Source organism: Rhipicephalus microplus, chromosome 5, assembly GCF_043290135.1.
Source record: "Rhipicephalus microplus isolate Deutch F79 chromosome 5, USDA_Rmic, whole genome shotgun sequence".
Classification (NCBI taxonomy): domain Eukaryota; kingdom Metazoa; phylum Arthropoda; class Arachnida; order Ixodida; family Ixodidae; genus Rhipicephalus; species Rhipicephalus microplus.
In genome coordinates this window covers 73,123,038-73,139,217 of record NC_134704.1, presented here as the reverse complement: position 1 = coordinate 73,139,217, position 16,180 = coordinate 73,123,038, and positions in this window count along the sequence as shown.

Genomic DNA, 16,180 nt, shown 5'->3' with positions numbered 1-16,180 from the left:
CACTGTTGCCTTTCCCGTTGCCTAGGTCACAGGTTCGAATCCCGGCTGCGGCGGCTGCATTTCCGACGGAGGCGGAAATGTTGTAGGCCCGTGTGCTCAGATTTGGGTGCACGTTAAAGAACCCCAGGTGGTCGAAATTTCCGGAGCCCTCCACTACGGCGTCTCTCATAATCATATGGTGGGTTTGGGACGTTAAACCCCACATATCAATCAATCCCGTTGCCTAGTATTCTCTCGTTGTACGTACCCGGGGTCTTCGTTTTTACTGCCATTCGTTGGGTTAACTGTAGCATTTTTCATCCTTACTGAACCAGTGGCGAATAGTGTGATTCATTAAATTTCTGTGGCACACAATCGTTTATAATTATGATAGCTTTTTAGGCCGTGGCACATACCCGCTTGCTGACGGGGCTCATTAGTTATGGCTAACAGCTCAGTTGTTTGAAAAAAGAGCAAGCGCTTTCGTGCGCAGTGTCACCAAGCGTCTTCGTCACCGCAATCCACAGAAGACGGGGGTCCGGCAGACAAGCTTTATTATTAATGAGGCGAACTTGTTCCTCGTACTGAGAAACAAAGGTATACGTACAAAGCTAACAAGATCGACGTGTACACGCACAGATGCTGCCGAGAAAAATGAAAAAGCTTATGTGATGCCGGTATGCTCTACCGCGGCGTACACTGAACAACAGGCAACCCGTACAAACATGCGTGCTGTCATTAGGCACTCCGTAGTCACACAATACGAGCATACGTGTCATCAGGTGCTGCCCTGCCTGATACGATGGGGCCATCGGAAGTTTAAAGCTTATCTCGGTCGTCTCCGACATCTATGACGTAACGACTGTCGCTGACGGTTCCAGCTGCGAAGCCCGGCACGTCACGAGTGAATATTCTAGTACAGAAATGGATGGGAAAAGAGAGGTGAGAGGCTAAAAGCCTTGCCAAGCCAGTACTAGGCTGTTGCGCACCAGCTCTGCACCAACCAAGCCTTACGCGACTTACTGCGAGCTGTTTCCCTTCATTATAAAAAAATAACGATCGCAACGTGAAAGCCACTGAACTTTGTTTCGAGGCATTTGTCCGCAGTGCGTTGGTGTTGTTCAAAGCGTGTGAGGTAGCACACCTGTACACCCTGTAATTAAATTAAGAAGTCTGCGGTGTACATCGCCGCAGCAAGCACAGGACTGGTTTGATTGTACAAATATGGGAGAGGCCCTGCTCAGCGGTGGGTGACTTTTACCAAAGGACTAGGCTCGACATCATTTCGGCCACGAAAAAAACATGATTTTTTTAGCTGTGCGGTAAAGAAAGAAAGAAAAAAGAAAGAAAGAAAGAAAGAAAGTAAGAAAGAAAGAAAGAAAGAAAGAAAGAAAGAAAGAAAGAAAGAAAGAAAGAAAGAAAGAAAGAAAGAAAGAAAGAAAGAAAGAAAGAAAGAAAGAAAGAAAGAAAGAAAGAAAGAAAGAAAGAAAGAAAGAAAGAAAGAAAGAACGAGTTCCCGTGACAACAGCTCCTTTACGTGCCTACTAGTATATAGTGCACATACGCTCTCTACTGCAACCACTCTTGCTTTCTTTTTTCCGTATTCGACTGCAACGAGAGCACACGGATATGCCCCCTCCCTCCCTGCAGAAGTACACATTAACCTTGAGAGGTCATAGTTTGGTGTAGGACCGACGACAAACACAATGGAAAGGACGTATCAGGTGAAGCGAAAGGTTCTGGTTTCGGAGAAGCTGTAACATAATATGACGATTTTGCCAATTGTTTGTGATTCGCAAAGGTTGCGACAAACGAAAGCAAAATTCTTCTCGTGTTCTATCTGGGCGTAATGGGAGAGCGGTGCTCTCAGCCAGTTCTCCCGCCTGCAAAAAGGTCAGGCCACATGCTCTCGGAGAAAAACAGTGCGGTGGTCCATAGCGCAACCTTCTGGCTTTGAGGTATCTCATATATTTGAAGAGAAACAAGCGCACGTGTGTGTGTGTGTGTGTGTGTGTGTGTGTGTGTGTGTGTGTGTGTGTGTGTGTGTGTGTGTGTGTGTGTGTGTGTGTGTGTGTGTGTGTGTGTGTGTGTGTGTGTGTGTGTGTGTGTGTGTGTGTGTGTGTGTGTGTGTGTGTAATACACGCTTGTGAAATGCGTTGATTGTTAGCAAATGAATTTTAAAGATTGCCTCGAAAAGTTCACCTCGCTTTCCAGAATTTTTGCCAACACTGTCTGTGTGACCTCATGTTTGGCATGTCAACGGAAGTGACGCAGCCAATGGCATCGCTACTTTGGCCTCTACAGCATTCATTGTGCTGGTCTCAAGGCAACGGCGGCGGTGTTTGGCACAGAAAAGCTTCCTTCCTTCCTCTGTGCTGTTTGACCGGCGTTTCGCTGGTCTGGCTCTCACAGTTTTCATGCTCAGCACCGCGGGATTAGTATAATACTTTCGGTTCTTACCAAATAGAACGTCGTACGTAGGCAGTGCGCTCGGTTGAGTTTCGGTTTCTATATTGCGCCTTTTAGTGCATTAAACGTTGTTTTCAAACCTCCTGAGCATTTCAGCTGTGGGGCTCGTGACAAGAGTGTCTCGGTAACATAGAAACACCATTACCTCGACATGGCCTAAAAAGCGCCAGAGTTGGCCTTCGGATTTATTGTCCCAGCGAAACAAAGTTAGCACCTTACCTTTAACGTTTCTCCAGTTATAAACTACCACCGCATCCAACCGCACCGACATCACAAAGAAACATTCGCCTCTAAACGTAGTCTGAATGTAACCAAGTGCGGACTCGAACCACGGTGTCGAAACTGGTTTAACTCTCTTCCAAAGAAAGTATCACAAGACAGAAAGGGGAATCAGAAAACAGGAAATAACAAACCACTTCGCTCATGCAAATAAGGTCTGGCGACAGTTCTGGAAGCTCGGCCCACTGCCACCCCCTCAGGGCACTTTTACGACTTGCGCGAGACTTTCGAACGGCCCACCCGCACAACCCTGCGGTCGTTTTTCTCCGCTCCACTACGCACAACAATGCGCGGGGACCAAGTGGGACGTCGCCGGCGGTTGTAGCAGTGAATAGCTGCCATGCCTCGGCCAGGCGAAGTCGACGAACTCAGTCCGGTCAGCCCGACAAGAGCGCCAAAGACCCGCATCAACCGTTTTGCAAGCCTCGTCGGCGGTCAAAAAGACCCTTCGCTACCGAAGTACGAGCCGGAAAGACTGCGCATCTCTCTCTCTCTCTCTCTCTCTCTCTCCTTCCTTCCTGCTCTCTTCCCGCGACTTCTTGTTCGTTTCTTCACGCTAACGACGGCGCGCGGGTGACCTCCATTGTTTCGAGCCATTGCGCGGAGCTTGCCCCGGGAGATTTATAGGCGGCCGCTGGTCGGCGTGCGGGCGAGAGCCCGGACTCTTGGCGTGTGTACGCTGCAGTACACGCGCGCGGCGTCCGTTTTCTGTTGCGCTTCGTCTCTGTGTTTCTATTCAGCGCGCACCGATGGCGACAGCAGTGAGGGACACCGGCGGCGACTCGGTCGTCGTAAATCATGCCGCCTCCACCGCGGAAGGGGCTTCGTATACTGCACGCTGAATAAAACACTGCCACGCTATGTGCTCGAGCACACGCAGCGCTCGTGGTTTCAAACACACGCACTATCACCCTTTGTGTTAAGCCCTGCAGTATTGCGCATCATAGGTATACGTAAATATATACTTGCTGGGCTTCTATATACACATCGCGACGCGGGATTACGCCGAAGCGGAGCTGAGTGAACTGAGCAAATGGGCTGTGTAGCGTTCACCTTAGGCAGAAAAGCCGACCTTGCTTTTTTTTTTTTTTTGTATAGAGGAAGCGGTGCACATGCGACGAATCAAAAACGTTGTCTCTCTTGGCTTCCGGGAGAGATTTATGGAGCAACCGTGTCGTGGCTTCCTCAGCTGACGAAGACCGTTGCCGAGCCGCTGCGCGTGTTATAGCTCGCACGTACGTGCATGAAGTGGTCACTTCTAGTGACGTGGGAGATTCGGGCGATGATATATGAATGCGTGGCACCCTGGTACTTAATCCCGCACGGAGCTGCTGCACGGGAGCAGAAACGTACGCGGGTACTGGACGAGTTAATCCCGCTTCGTTGTATTATGTAGGGCGATCTTGGTTGTCGTTGTAGGGTCTTGATGTGGAGAGCGTCACGCTCTTGGAACACGCGCACAGTAGGCGCGGTCGGAACGAACTAAGCAAAACACATTTATTTAACTGCTTTTATATTGACGATATTGTCAACCAAGTTGTTATACATCAATTGTGCTCAACACGCTGAAACAGCCTTACACAAAATTACTCTGCACCATGCAACAGAACAAACACAAGAACACACACAAGACGGCTTCGCCAACGCTTGACTTACCACGAGGGCCCCCGGCGCGCAACCCGTGGTGCCGCGCACCGGGGACCCACCGCTAAAAACAACGGTCCACGCAAACCGCCGCCCGCCAAAAAGAGACCCGCTCATTTCTCCCGTGCCGCCACCAAGGCTTGCCGCCAGACGTCACTGTTGGCGCCACCGTTCTAGCCATGATGATGGTGGTTCCGCTAAGAAACGCTCGCGAGCACAACGCCACCCGAAATGCGGTCAATACGCGAAGCATGTGCGCTATGAGCAAACAACTTTACAGGGGGTGTTAGCACCCCCACATCGTGGTGACGGATTTCGTCCCAGTATCGCCAGAAAAACTTTCGGCTGTAAGTCGTGGCTGTCATGAAGGTTTAGAAGTGTTTGTCGCTTTCTTTAAGAGTTAATGTGTGTATAAAAATGAGTATTGTAAAAGCGTGCATGGTGCACACTGTAAGTGTTTTTTTTTATTTGAAGCCAAAGCCTTAGATATCTCATTCAACGCGAGAATTGTCTGTCAGCATCTACGCGAGTCACGCGAAAAAATTATCATCGGATGACGTCACCTATACACGTCACAGGTCGCAAAAACGATGACGTCTGATGGTGACGTCATCGCTTTCAAAGGCGAGCCAATACCGGAGGCAATGAAAAAGCACGATGTGTGTGAAAAGCTTCGGTGAGAGGGGGGGAAGATGGAATCAATATAATCAATTTAAATCCATACGATCGATTGAAATGAAGAAGATATCGCTCTGCCCTTCGATATAGATGAAAGGAAGAGTGTCGATGAAACGCTGTAGACGTTGGCCCGGCCATTCGCCGGACACGCTCCTCCAGGCGCTGTCAGTCGGTCGGTCGGTCAACGAACTTTATTCGTAAATTGGCCTGAGGAGCCAATGTCCCTCAGGAGGGCGGGTCGGTTGAGGGCCACACCCATGTTGGGACAGGAAGGGCATGCTTTTCTCCCAGGCTGTGGGCCCTCTGGACAGCCTGAATTTGGATTTCACGGTACGAGCTGGTGACTGCATGCCGTTTTTCCGGCGTCCTTTGTGCTGAGTAGCTCGCCACCACGCAGCGCCGTGCATTGCCAGAGCATGTGGGATAACGTGCATCGTCTCTCATCGTAATAAGGGCAGTGAGGCTTTATGCTGTCAATAAACTTACTGTATAGTAAGGGCGACGGGAAAGTACCGGTTTGCAGCATTCTTAAAGTGATTGACTGGGCTCACGAGAGTTTCGGGTGCGAGAGCGGGAACCTACGGCTGGACAATTGATATTGTTTACATATTTCGTTAAATGTGAGGAGGGAATCAAGCTGTTGGATGCTTTCCCCCAAACTAGAGGCAAAATGCCCGTCCCGGTGGGACAGTGCGCGGGCATGGGCTAACTCATTGGCATTGGGAATAACAGGGTGGACATCCTCGTTCATGTCCAGGGGCTGGGTTATGATTGTGATGCATACAGTCGTCAGCGCGCTCCACGCGAACGCTCCGCAATCTGGCGTGAAACGATGTGACTGACACGAGCGCAGCGTAGCTGCTGGTTCTGTTTCTGAGATGTTACCCATGCATGCCGACGCACCATCCAAGCATATCGAGGTATTATCCCAGCAAGGACGCCCCGCCGTGGTGGTATAGTGGCTAAGGTACTCGGCTGCTGACCCGCAGGTCGCGGGATCGAATCCCGGCTGCGGCGGCTGCATTTCCGAGTGAGGCAGAAATGTTGTAGGCCCGTGTGCTCAGATTTGGGTGCACGTTAAAGAACCCCAGGTGGTCGAAATTTCCGGAGCCCTCCACTACGGCGTCTCTCATAATCATATGATGGTTTTGGGACGTTAAAGCCCACATATCTATCTATCTATCTATCCCAGCAAGGACACCGAGAACTTTGTGCACAGGCTAGCGGGCCGATGGCTGTACGTTGCTAAAACACTTAACAGCACATGAGGCTACTGACAAACGCATCTGCAAAGTTTTGTTGAGGCTCAATTCGCAAGAGCATCAGAACCACTTTCATGGTGCGTAACGAACGACTCGTTTTAGGCACATTCATAACGGGGGGCTTATTTTTTAGGGTGAAACGTAGCACACAACTTTGCCACAGACATACTGTTTTCCTGCAGCTAACATACTGTCAACGCGAGCATGCATTTTTTATTTATAACATGAACTCCTCTATAACATGATCGCCTTTCGCACTTTCCGCGAGTTTGATTTGAATGCGGGATATTTCTATCCTGAACAAAGCAAACAAAGACCCCTAATTGTTTGTATCTATCTATTTATCTATCTATCTATCTATCTATCTATCTATCTATCTATCTATCTGTCTGTCTATCTATCTATCTATCTATCTATATATCTATCTATCTATATATCTGTCTGTCTATCTATCTATCTATCTATCCGTCTACGTCTGGGTAGTCTCTCTCTCACTCCCCTCCTCTTTCCTCTATAGGCATTTCTCCCCACGGCGTTTACACCTCCGTTGCGCATCCACACCTCCTCCCCCTCGGTCGTACGCTAATCTCTCTCTCGCCTCACAACGCTGACGCAGGCAGCGTCTGCTAGCGACATACTTTTGCCGCGAAGTATCACAAATACGCAGCAAAGAAACACACAACGACAAGCACCATGCTGCTTGTGCTATTCGTTGTGTGTTTCTTTACTCTGTGTTTGTGATACTCCATGGCTAAAGTATTCCATTATTTCTCATTAAGCAAGTACTTTCTTTACTCTGTGTTTGTGATACTCCGCGACTAAAGTATGCCATTATTTCTCATCAAGCAAGTGCCAACTAGGCCAACAATCAGTCTGCTAGCGAGTTTCTTGGTTGAAAAAACTCGACCACTCGAGCTGCAAAACCATTCACTGGCCACCCCGTATGTATATAGGCACTGGATCGTGACCTCCAAGGTACTGCTGGTGGAATATTTCTCCTGTGCGTTGTTCAGCGACACAAATTCACAGCGTGCGCGGTAACTAGAAGCAGACTGCGGCTCTCTGTGTACTAACGGAGTCTTCTGTCTCTCATTGCCCGTCAAAAGCAATTGGCATATTTCAGTAGGACACACCGGCCCATCAATGTGTGCTTTGCGACTCCCCAGGTTTTTCTCTTGCGCAACGCCGCGATGAGCGCCAGCGTCAACACTGTCTCCAGTGTAAGCGTCAGCACCCGCTGCTTCGCATCTACACATGGCTCTCCTTAGCGGGATGTGGTGTCTTCTCTGACCGGTTTCTTTACTGCCCGGCGAGGTAGAGCAATGGTCCTGCAGTGCTCAGCCGCTGATGTGAAGGTCACGGGTTCGATCCCGGCCACGGAGGTCACATTTCGATGGAAGCGAAATGCCAGAGGCGCTTGTACTGTGCAATGCCAGGTGGTCGAAATTTCCGAAGCCCTCAACAATGGCGTGTCTCATAATCATACCAAGGTTTTGGAACGTAAGACCCCAGATACTACTAGTATTCCTTTCCTTCACACTTTTGCGCTCAAAACGTCATATGTGCCACAACTGCAACAGGAGGTTTAATCGATTGACTCAGTAGTGCCGCGAAAGGACCCACCACTTCTGCGAAAGAATCACAGAAGCCTCCTTCTCTCGAGGAATGGCTTACGCTCCCGACCTGCTCTTCTGCCAAGGAATCTCAGTAGGTTGCGGCCACACCAAAGCCGTCTCCAGCCATGGAAGATTTGCCTAAAACAGATCGTCAAGTGATCTCGGTGCTGCGTTCCCTCATATAAGCTATCCGAGTGATATTAGTCGACATGAAGACAGCATCTGCTCGAAGCGCACTTGGAGTATTGGACGCACTAAGACCAGTGCTTGAATCTCTAAACTAGGAAGATGGCTACTCACACCTCATCATTTCGTAAAGAAGTGAAGGCTGCATCCGTCATCTAATGGAACGCCGGAGGACTAAAATCACGCCTTTCAGATTTTCGTCAGTTTTTGTATACCAACGTGTTTCCACTCATCGTCATTTGTGAACCCAATTTGTTGAAACCAATAAGACTTTCGGGGTACGAAGCTGCCATGTCTTCAACAAACGGTGCGTGCAGCAAAATCATCGTCTTTGTTCGTCGTGAACTGACGTATGTTGTGCAACCAATTGCACCTCACGATGACAAGCAGTATGTCTACATCACTGTGAAAAAGAACAAACTCATGTTTACTCTCTTAGGCATTTATATATCGCCTTCGAATACTCTCGATTCCAGAAGATCAGCGGATATTTTGAGAGTGTGTCCTGCACCATGGGTCATCATAGGTGATTTCAATGCACAGCATAACGCATGGGGAAGTACGCGGACAAATGCAAGATGACGCAGGTCAGCAAACATCGCCTACAAGTATGGCCTTACTCTCTTGAACGACGGTAGCCCCACTTTTCTTCGAGAGGTGACATGCGGCAGCTGTCTCGACCTTGCTTTTGTCTCCGACTCCCTCACGAGATACGTCAAGTGGTTTTCAGATGTTGATACACGAGGAAGTGATCACATTCCAATCTACCTGAACATCAAAGGCTTGTCTAGTTGTGGTCCACGGACGACCATTCGAGCAGTCCAATGGACCAACTTCAAATCTGACATGGAAGATGTTTGCAGCGATGGCCTACAATCTAGGTTAGAGCAAACAATTAAGAGCACAATGCAAAACGCCACTCGCACGGTGACGATATCTTCCGCACGAAACAACTTTGACATAGTGTTCGGAGCGACTTCGAGCACTTCAACACCGGGCGGATTGTCGGTGTAGGCGAACAAAATCAATTCACAATCTTAGGGCAGCCAGGAGGATGCAAAAGAAGATCCAGTGTCACATGGTAATATTAGCGTTGAAACGAAGGACAACGTTTTGCTAGTCAGTAGACCCTCGCAAGCCACTCTTACACATTTGGAAAACGGTGCAAGGTCCGCGTCACCCTACGGAACAGCGTTTTCCATTCAAAGCGCTCGCACTCTTTCAAGGGCGGCAAGACATCGATGTCGCAGAAGATTTCTGTGCGCAGATCGCCAACCAAGCCACTCATCCAGATTCTCCAGTGAGAGGTGACGTCCCCAGTTCCCGTGACTACCACATGGATCTCCCTTTTAATATGGAGGAGCTCGAGGCAGCACTAGCTCTCTGCAGGCGTTCAACTTCTCAAGGTCCAGGTAGTATTTCGTACCAAGCCTTGCGCAACCTTGGGGAAGGTGCAAGGAGAGAACTGCTGAGCCTTTACAACATCTCGTGGCAGGATGGAAATGTTCCTGACGACTGGAAAATAAGCCGCTTGTTACCCATCTTGAAGCAGGGCAAATCCCCACGCGAACTCACATCATACCGCCCGATAGCACTGGCCTGCTGCGTAGGAAAGATAATGGAAGGGATGATACTAGGTCGTCTGGAGTTGTATCTTGAATACTACATGACTTATCCGAATTATATTGCTGGTTTACGACGCGACCGCTCTTTCATTGACAATGTCGTTGATCTAGTTTCATACGTTCAGCACGAAAGATCCCGTAAGCGACTATCTACAGCTTTGTTTCCAGATGTGAAAGGCACGTATGATAATGTACTAGTAACATGAAGCCATTTTGGGTGCTCTTGCGGTGGTTGGCCTTGGTGGTCGAGTCTTTTGGTGGATTTCGGGTTACCTGCCTGCAAGATCATTATTTGTGTTAACAGATGGCCCAACTACGCGATGCTATACTTCCAGGGGTGTTCCTCAAGGCGGAGTTCTTAGCCCGACACTATTCAATCTTGCACTAATTGGCCTTGCTGAATACTTGCCAAGTACCATTAAGATCTCAATATACGCAGACGACATCAGTGTCTAGACTTTGGCAGTCACACGTCCTCAGATACGTTCCCGGCTTCAAAGAGCAGCAACTATGATTGTCAACTACTTGTTAAAACAAGGTCTCAGCATATCACCAGAAATGTGCGCGCTGCTGGCCTTCACTCGCAAAGCAATGACCCCTTATGTAATCTCAATCTGCGGGCGACCCATTTCTTACGCCAGAACTCACTGGTTTCTGAGCATCATTATTGATAGGGACCTCTGTTGGAGTCCGCATGTGGCCTGTATGAAGAAGCGCCTGACCGCTATTTCCCGAATGTTCAAGTCCTTGGCAGGAAAGACGCGGGGGATGTCAGAAGACGCAATGATGGAACTATACAGAGCCTTGTTTATCGGTTTCCTGAGATACAGTTTGCCCGTGCTGAGCAATACCTGCAAGACCAATGTTCGTGTTCTACAGGCAGTACAAGCCCAAGCCCTGAGAGTGTGCCTTGGTCTGCCCAGATGTAAGCCAACAGAGCCAACAATTGCAATCGCTGGTGACTATCCAATACAAACTCACATTGATGTGGAAGTCCTGAGAACCCACATCAGGCACTTTGCACGTGTTCCCTGTCATCACCTTGCACTGTTGCCTTCAGAGGGGCGCCAAGCATCGTTCGCTAAAGTGATTGTGAAGTACAACGAGAAACTTCTCTCGGGCTTCACTCCTGCATATAAACCATCGATACCCTCTGGGTGTCTTATTCGACCCACAGTACATCTTAGCGTACCAGAAATCTGGAGAAAATCTGAGCTTTCATCGCCCGTGCTGAAAGAACTGTCTCTTCTTCATTTGCACGAGAAAAATTCAGACAGTGTACATATATATACCGATGGCTCCACGAGCTGCCAGTGTTCGCGAGGTGTAGTAGTTGTCCCAGTAAGAGCTGTTACCATCAGCTTTAGGACTGACCACTCCACGCAATCTACAGCAGCGGAACTAGCTTCTTTGCGTGCTGCACTTAGTGTGGTGAATCGGGAACCACCACAACAATGGTCGATTTTCAGCGACTCAAGGGCTGCCCTACAATCTGTGCTCTCAGCACTACGTCGCGGGCCGTACGAACAGCTTGTTTTCGAAATTCGATGCCTTTTCCACACTTCACACGAGAAAGGGCATCATGTGACGTTTCAGCGGCTGCCAAGTCACTGCGGCGTCATAGAAAATGAACATGCCGATACTGCCGCGCGAGCAGCTAGCTCTTGAAGGAACACGAGATGCCATACCACTTTCGCGGACCGATGCTGCCAGTAATCTTCGACGACTTGCGCGTGAAATCACGTTTTCACTACGGTGCCCACCAAGCAACTAGACGAATCGTCAACACCACCTGTCCTCTTTGATGGCTCTCCGCATGCCCACTAGGCTCGACCGAAGAGAAGCCACCCTTCTTCATCGCTTATGGCTAGGGGTAAATAGATGGATGGAAAGTTCTTTATTGAAAAAAAGGAGGCACAGGACCTCTGTGGGGATAAGCAGGACTTTTTAACTACACTACTAGTTCCCAGTGTCACGGGTTTTATACTTATTGTATTCACCATCACTGGTACCGAGGCGGTATAGGGTCAGTATTGTGGTCTGTCGGACCCCCTAAACCACTCTGATCAGGCCGCTCTGACTTCCATATTGAGCAAATAATAACTGCGTGTCCGGGTCCGTAAGGAGCGCTTCACGATAATTTGTAGTTTGCAAAGCTTGTATGGCTTTTTTTTCAAATGCGGAACACTGCCTCAGTAAGTGGTGAAGGTCTGCGCGGCAGCCCAGCCCGCAGTGATTGCATGTCACTGTCGCAATGTCAGGTTGTCGCCATTTTTCTAAAGCGTATGGTGTGTATGCAGAATTTGCGTAGACCTTATTATTGAAGACTTATTGGGAGCGTGAAAGCGTACATTTGCTGGAAAATAGGACTGGTGGGGCAACCTTCGCAATGTGTTTTTTACTAGCATGACGCAGGGACGTGCGTACGCAGTGCATTGTGGCTACCTACCAAGGGAGCCATTTGACTTAAGAGCTTATACGGGTTCTCCCTGAGGGGTGGGGGCAGAGAAAAATTGGTCGACCCACCTGCAGAAGCAGCAGCGGCGCTAGGGTGGCATTTACAAAATCTTATTCCTTCGTCATAGGAATGGCCGACAACGCTCTCTGCGATGCCTGTCATTGCGAAGAGACGCTACACCACATCCTGTGCGACTGTCCGTTGTATTACATCCAGAGACAGTCACTGGCGTCCGTTCTTGCGCGCATCGATAACAGCCAAGTGTCTATGGACACTATTCTATAAAGTGCCCGAGAGAGGACATTGCAACAGAAGGCGACAAGAGCTCTGTTGAAATTCCTACGCGACACGGACTTGAACAAGAGGCTGTAACAGCAACGTCACACACCGCGAAAGACAAGACTGTACAATGACTGAGTGTGCGCGCGTGTGCTGCCGAATGTGCTGTGTTGATCTCTCTTCCCTCTCTGCTCTCTATCTTTCATCTCCCCGATCCCCCTCCCATGCGCGAGGTAGCAAACTGGCAGCCTATGGTCCGGTTAATCTCCCTACCGTTCTTTTGCTCCTATTTTCCTTTCTTTCTTTATTGATTGACAGATATTGTCATGAATATGACATTCACAAGAGCCCATTTGATTGCGTTTGAATTCTTCTTTTTTATTGCTATCCGTCTTAGATCTTCCAACGTGACATCTTCATAACTCTGTCAGCTCACTCTTGAGGAGCAAGCACATGTCCAGTCTACTAACATAGCCTTTTATAGAGCCTAAAGCTCTCCACTACCATTCATACACGACACTGAGCATGCGTTTTCAAGCAGAGTAATGATGCCTTGTAACAGACGTTAAAACCTTATTATTCAAATTAGTCGCGGCAGACTAATCGGCAAGGTTTTGTTTTTCGTTAGACCTGATCTAACGCTCCAGCTCTGCAATTAATGAATCCAATAAAGAAATAATAACGGCTAACCGAAAATTAAGCTGCCCATGAGCATGGCAAATTATATCGCTGTTAAAGAAGTAAAAACTTCACGATTCACTTACACAAGTGAGAGGTAGATACTAACCAGAGCGCAAAAAACTTTCAAAGAGTAGTAGCAAACCACCAGTGTAAACTTGGGGTCTTCAGTGGACCGTTTAAATTCGTTTGCACTGCCTCGCTTTAAACCGATTAAAGATAAATCATTTACGGTAGTAGCCTGAGCGTGAACTCGTCTGTATAACTGCTTACTAAAGGTTAACTAAGCACGTTAAGTAAACTAACTTCCCAAACTGAGCTTTAAAAACTGAAATCGGCGTCCACTTTAAAAATTGCATGCCCCGAGTTCCCCGTTATCTGGAAGACGCGCAATAAGCTTTGCCGTGTACGCCTTCGCCTTTTTTTTTTCTTTCGCGCTGGGGATTCTGGGGCACATATTCTAACTACATTCAAGTTTGCTAACTACTGAGACGTCCCTTGCTGTTAACACCGTAAAAAAAAGTATGATTGTAATAATTTTTTATGTCCACCTCTGCGGAACCGTAGTAACTGTGCTCGGCTGCCGACTCAAAGGTCATGGGTTCGATTCCCGCCGCGGCGGTCACATTTCGATGAAGGCGAAATGGTTGAGCTACCACGTACTGCGAGATGCCAGTCCACATTAAAGATGGTCGAAATTCCCGAAATTTCCGGAGCCCTGCACTACCGCCTTTCTCATGTACATGTGCTTGTTTTAGGGCATTAAACGCCACATGTCTGTCTATCTAAAGTGTTGTCGCCATTTGGTGAATTGTTTTTCAGTTTCTTTTAATCTTCAGTATCGCCACATTTTTCAAAAGAAAATAACTTCATTTCTAAGTCGGCGTCAGTTTAAAAACGTAGAATTCTTTCCGTCGTGCGCCTTTAGTGCACGCACCATTCTGAGTTATTATCCTCAACTAAACAAAGAACGTCCCATTGAAGGGACACACAACAGAAGTTCCAGCCCAAACGTCCTTCAAACGCGGTCTGCAAAGAACTGATGTTGAAAAGCGGGCCCGAGGCACGTTCCGTGTCACCACACGTTCAACTGCGGTCGACGCTCAAATGAACGCGCGTCAGATACTTTCAAAAGACTTACTTTCTCTCTCTCTTTGTACTTTTTTTTGCAGGGCAGAGTGGCCATTTTGAAAAATAATTTCCGCCCCCAGGTTGAGCGATGGAGCTCAAAGGTGTTCCGCATTTCTACAAAAATGACGGAGAGGGGCGCTTGTTATTCTGCGGCGGCTTTCCCGCGCAAGCACACTTCTGAGCTGGATAAGAACATCTAGGTTTGCTGGATGTTTTCGAGGTGCGTTGTGGGGGAGAAGGAAAAGAACAGAAAAACAATGAAGGAGCTGGCATTTTTATTGTCGATACACAGACACACACACGCCGCGCCGCAGAGCGTCGTTCTCATCAAGCCTTCATTACCCACGCGGTAATTGTGGCTGTCGATGAGTCAGAAGTAATGGAAGGAGAAAAATTAAATATTACAACGCTTTCTTGTTCACTTGAGTTTTGTTTGTTTGTTTGTTTCTCTTCTCGGTGTATCGAAAGAGTTCAGGTATTCGGAAAGAAAGAACATTTTTTGGAAGGCTTTCAGTTGTGTTAATGAGCGGCGCCTTCAACAATCAGCCGAGAACACCAGATGCCTGCGTGCAAAACTTCAGCGAACGCCACTTCAGAAAAAGGGAGAGGCTGCCACCTCTCCCCTTTTTTCTGTATTCATCCCAACCCCCTAAGCCTGTCCCCTGTAGTCACACAACCGACAATGCAGAGTTCTCTTTCCTCGAAGACGCCCTTTACCCCCTCCTTCTAGCCCCCCCCCCCTTCCCTGTTGGAGAACCTCTGACATGATACCGGCCCGCCAGAAATAAATATTGGCCGCACCTCACCCGGTAAGCAAGATATAGGACTGAGGTATAAAACGAGGAGAATTTCCGGGTCTGGCCATGTAACCACCACAGAACATGCCGGCCTTCACGAATTATGCAAAAAGTCACAAATGCCTCTTTTCGGCTCCTGAAACTGCGTGTGACCTGCAGGGTGCTGGCGTAATTTTCGAAGAACACGGTGAGACACTACGAGACGGGCAAGTATCGCGCCTCAATGCAGCGTTTACTGCATGTACGCTGGAGAGAAACACGGCGACGATGTGGGCGCGCACGTGCGCACACACATCCACACACACACACACATCCACACACACACACACACACACACACACACACACACACACACACACACACACACACACACACACACACACATACATACATACATACATACATACATACATACATACATACATACATACATACATACATACATACATACATACATACATACAAACATACATACATACATACATTGATTGATTTGTGGGGTTTAACGTCCCAAAACCACCATATGATTATGAGAGACGCCGTAGTGGAGGGCTCCGGAAATTTCGACCAGCTGGGGTTCTTTAACGTGCGCCCAAATCTGAGCACACGGGCCTACAACATTTCCGCCTCCATCGGAAATGCAGCCGCCGCAGCCGGGAATCGAACCCGCGACCTGCGGGTCAGCAGCCGAGTACCTTAGCCACTAGACCACCGCGGCGGGGCATGCATACATACATACATACATACATACATACATACATACATACATACATACATACATACATACATACATACATACATACATACACATCCACACGCACACAAATCCACACACACATCCACACACACGCACACACACATCCACACATACACACGCACACGCACACACACATTCACAAACACACACATCCAACACACACACACACATCCACGCACACGCACACACACACATCCACACACACACACGCACACACACACACATCCACACACATCCACACACACTCACATCCGCGCACGCACACACACATCCACACATGCACACACATGCACACACACACACACACACACACACACACACATCCACACACACACACACACA